A 5,379-nucleotide genomic window follows, 5' to 3' on the forward strand; every position below is an offset into this window, starting at 1 on the left:
TACTTATATGTAAAACAAATGAATTGAATCAAGTCCCTAATAGGTGGTCTTTCCTAGTGTCTGTCATCAGAACAAATTTGTTAGAGAAGAGAAACCAATGATGAAGGAAGACCTAGGGAGGTAGAAGTTTTCTTTGGATTTTGATGCAAAAGGTCAAATTTTGTGGAAGCTCATTCTTAATTTGGCTAATAGTATAATCTCCAGCTAAGATGCCAGTTGAGCTAGTTTGCTGTTTCTAAATTGTAGCTTCCTCAAGGCAGTTTAGAATGGGATAGGCTGAGAACTGGGGGACAAGCAGAAACTCTACAAAATGTAACTTAGATGGTTTCTGTTGTATAAATTCTGAATTTTTATCCCTTTTGCACTCCCTTTCATATTTTTAGTCTCAGCTTTTCTATGGGAATTAGGCTTTTTGTTTATACTCAAACTAATGTTAAAGAAAGCAAGTCAGCACAGGGAATATTCCTCTCCACCAAGTTCCTTCCAAAGTTAAGGTAAAGTCAAGGTCCTTGGAGGCTCTGGTTATTTTAGTAAAGAAGCTGGCCTCTACTTAGACATGAATTCTATGTAAATTAATTAGAATTTTACTTCCCTTTAAAGAGACTATGATTCTTATCTGCCTAGTTCATTGACATATCCCTAAAGCTTAGAATAGTAGGTGTTCAATAAATTCGCAAAAACAATTTTCAACATTTACATCAGCGAAAAGCAGATAACTTTTTCTCACATTGGAAGATGGTAAGGATACAGAAAGTCATTAAACTGCTTTTAGACTGTTATAAGAAAGCCCTCATCTTACCAGATTTTACTGTTCTATATACTAATTATTTCAAGTTGTGTATTCAAATTTCACCTGCATAAGCAGTTATACTTGTACCTGTTTTTAGTATAGTTTTATTTCACTTTAGTATAGAGATTACTAGTGACAAATAGGATTTAAGATTGTTCAAATCTTTATAGAGAACTTTTTTTTTTAAAATAAATTTATTTATTTATTTATGGCTGCATTGGGTCTTCATTGCTGTGCAGGGGCTCTCTCTAGTTGCAGTGAGCAGGGGCTATTCTCCGTTGTGGTGTGCTGGCTTCTCATTGTGGTGGCTTCTCTTGTTGCGGAGCAGGGGCTCTAGGCGCGAGAGCTTCAGTAGTTGTGGCACGCAGGCTCAGTAGTTGTGGCTCGCAGGCTCTAGAGCGCAGGCTCAGTAGTTGCGGCGCACGGGCTTAGTTGCTCCGCGGCATGTGGGATCTTCCCAGATCAGGGCTCAAACCCGTGTCCCCTGCATTGGCAGGCGGATTCTTAACCACTGCGCCACCAGGGAAGTCCCTATAGAGAACTTTTGATATTGCCAGTACAGTTTCTAAAAGATGAACTAACTAGATGAGCTCAGAAGTTTGGTCAAGGAAACAAAGAAAAACATTATAATCAGGTATCTTCTTGAGGGTACAGCCATTTAACGTGATTTAATTTATACTACTTAGATTCCTTTATAAAGGATGTCTTGAGGGTTTTTAAAAATATTTATTTGGTTGCACCGGGTCTTAGTAGCGGCAGGTGGGCGGGCTCCTTAGTTGCGGCATGCGAACTCTTAGTTGCAGCATGCGTATGGGATCTAGTTCCCTGACCAGGGAACGAACCTGGGCCCCCTGCATTGGGAGCGCAGAGTCTTACCCACTGCGCCACCAGGGAAGTCCCAAGGATGTCTTGAGTTTTTGAAGACAGTAAATAAACAAGAGTTAAAAACCGGGACGAAATTCAGCTATGTGGCAGATTAGTTTCAGTATATCAAGAATAACTAATTCCAAGTTCACTCACTCCAAATATCCCTGCACAATAGACTATTTTCCCAAATGTTGGATTTAAGCTTCCATCACAAATTAATATAAAAACAGGCTATAAGTCTTTGAGATTTAAATTCCAGCCTGTTTAAGCGGTGATTGATTCCTGTTAGCTTTATGCTCCCAGTTATTCTTGGAGTAGGCTTTGATTCTAGATACTTTTTACCAAACTGTTTTAGAGAATTGAAAATGTTGAGAACTTCTGCCCCAGTAACAGATTACGTATTCTCTTCACTTTACATTCCTCAATGTTCTGTCAAGGTAACTATACCTATCGATACATTTAAAAATCTGACTCAAGCCTTTTTTTCCATATGGCTATGCTACTTGGCTGTATCTTAAACTAGGACTAAATTCCTGTAGTACAGCACTGTAAAGAAGTCCAATTCAGGAGTACAGCACTGTAAAGAAGTCCAATTCAGGACCCTCTGTCATATGGTTTATTCCCTGAAAAATTCTCAAAGGCTCATCACTCCTACTCATCCCCACAGTACTCAACTTCCCAGGAATGTTCAGATCACACAACTAGAAAAGCACCAACCTGGGAGACAGATTAGTGAGCCCACGCAGTTGAAAACCCAACCCTAAGAGCAGAACTTTTAGGTCCACTCCCTATTTCTTTAACATTCTTTTTTTTCAAAATTAATTTATTTACTTATTTATTTGGCTGCACTGAGTCTTAGTTGTGGCACGCAGGATCTACTTCCCTGACCAGGGATGGAACCTGGGCCCCCTGCACTGGGAGCACAGAGTCTTAGCCACTGGACCACCAGGGAAGTCCCTTCTTTAACATTCTGAATAACAGTAAAGTGCAATGTTTTCTAACCCTCATTTAGGAAACTAAGCCCTTCAAAGAGTAAGATGAACAGAACCTTTCCAACTTCCCTGTGTTGGTTGTCAATAAAGCCCGACATTTTCTCCAAACATGACATGGTAGCCAGGTCCACTGATTCCCACCTCCTGGTATTAATATCCTTGTGTAGTCCCCTCCCACACTACCAGGCTAGGACAACGGCTGGTCTGTGTGACCAATGCAATATGGCAGAAGTAATAGGTATGTCACTCTGAAGGTAGGTCATACAAGAGTATGGCTTCTGCTTACTCTCTTGGATCACTCGCTCTGGGGCAAGTCAGCTGCCAGCTGTCACTCAGGCAGCCCTGTAGAGACACCCACATAGTGAGGAACTGAATCCCTCCAACAACCAAGTGAGTCAGTCATCTCAGAAGTGGCTTCTCCAGCCCTGGCTTACAGTCCTGTAACCTCATGAGACCTTAAGCCAGAACCACGCAACTAAGCTGCCCTTGGATTCCTGACTCAGAAACTGTGGGTGATGATGCATGTTCATTGTTTTAAGCTGTTAAATTTGGGGATGATATGATTAAGACACATCGGGCAAAGATCACCCATTGTTTCTTGAATGGAATAAGCAAAATTCTAACACTTTTGACTAAGATATTAATTTTGTTAAAGACAAAATTCTAAATTCATGTTTGTTTGGTACTCAGAAAAAACTTAAAAAGCAATTCCCAACTCACTCAACTAAACTCCTTCCTCACTGTTAACAAAAAGAAAAAAATCTGAATATATGTTATCTCCAGTCAATGCACACTGCTAATTAGATCACAGCCGAACGTGTCAGGTGCTTTTAACAATTGCATTCAAAATATAGTAGCAGTAAGACAGCTCTTCAGATCTTATTTTTTCTTTCATTGGGACTGAACTGCAGATGTCAGGCAGTGTTTCTAGCAAGTTCCAAAAGGTCTGAATTAGGAGGCCTTGATTACACTTGGCCTATTTTAATTAGTTTTAAGTTAGGTCTTAAAGAAAAGTGAAAGTACATAAACCAGTATGGGCAACAATAAACAATGACTACATATAGCTGCTGATCTCAGAATTCAACACAATGCATTTACATTTCTTTGACATTTACCAGACATCACAGATTACTACCAGAACATCACGTAAGTTTATTTCAGATGTAACAGCAATGTTAAAATCAACAAGTTTAAATCTTAACTGCACCAAGTAAACTCAGCTATTTAAGTATTTTTAAAGTTATTCCCTCCAAAAAACTGAGGGAGCTTTTCTTTTCCACCCCATATGTCATGATTTCCCAATAGTTCTATTTTTGGAGGACTTTCAATTGATGAGTAATCCGCTTTGGGGATACTTCAGAACTTCTTTCCCCAAATGAAAACTAATCTGGACAAATTATATATTGCATAGATTTCTCTGCAGATTCTTTTCTTTAGAACCTAAATGCAATTACCATACAATATAATGTTTATCTATTTGCCCTACAGAAGAAAACTATCTGCCCTGAAAAATATGATGGATATATCCTGTGATCTTCCAGTTAACAGAATTGTTTTACCTCAACGATAATTTTTATCAAAATAACCAACTGAACATGGGACATTATTTCAGTCTTTACTGACTCATAGGCACATGAACTAGTGCCCAGCTTCTACCTCTTCTACATCCTCCTCTTCCGTAAGTGGATGGAATTATTTCATGTAAGTTTGATGTAGGACAATTCACCCTTTACAAACACTTAGAGTTTAGGTTAAAGTCAGTGACTAGTGTGGAAAAAGAAACACTAAAATGATAGGGAGCCTACACACTCAATTCAAAATTTAATATTTTTTCCTCCATAAATAATATGTACTTAATTGTCATGAGGCAGCTATTCGGTTTTCATTAACCACATTCAGGGATACATTCATAGGACTGATTAGATAGTCCAGGTGAAATGGTTATAGAAATAGAGGCAGTGTCATCTCACAAAACTCATTTATATATCAAAATCTATTTTGATATGCGAAGTTTACAAAAAGGCTGAATCTTCAAACTAATTATGCCTTCTGTAACTCAAGCACTCTTCTCTTGGCAAGAGCAAGCTGAAGCTTATCCATGAAGGTAAAGGTGCTTAATGCTAAACTTTTCTTCTAAGCTTAGATTTGGACTGCTTAAGAAACTGACACCCAAGAAACCAGCATGGTCTTTCTACATTTTTACTATCTTAAGGTTATAACCCTATAAACTCATTTATCAACTATCTTCCTTTTCTATATTATTCTTGGCACTCAACTAAAACTGCTGAAGTTTATTGTACCTTGTATTTTTACATTCTCAAATAAGAACTTAAGATTATAAAATGTGCATAAACATTGTGTAAAATTTTGTCATTCAACATATTTGAAGAGATGAAACTTTTATGCCAGAATTTACGTAAGAGGATAAATATTACGAATCAATCTTCCTTTTAAAGTCAAATGACAGAAAATTCAAGCTCTGTGCATTATTTTAAAGTCTAATGAAAACATTTCTTGGGCCACCAGTATTGGCAATGTAGAAAATTTTAAATATTGGAGATGGGATTATGGAGGAAAACATGAAAATTTCAGATGTCTTCTATCTTACAAAAAGTTATCGACCCGTCAAAGCCACTCCCTATGTGCCAGGAAACGATCTGGCATAAACCAGTCCTGTCAGTAGAAGAGGTCACAGTGACATTTGCGTTATTAACACTTCTAGACTTCTAC

Source organism: Eubalaena glacialis, chromosome 6 (assembly GCF_028564815.1).
Source record: "Eubalaena glacialis isolate mEubGla1 chromosome 6, mEubGla1.1.hap2.+ XY, whole genome shotgun sequence".
Taxonomy (NCBI): domain Eukaryota; kingdom Metazoa; phylum Chordata; class Mammalia; order Artiodactyla; family Balaenidae; genus Eubalaena; species Eubalaena glacialis.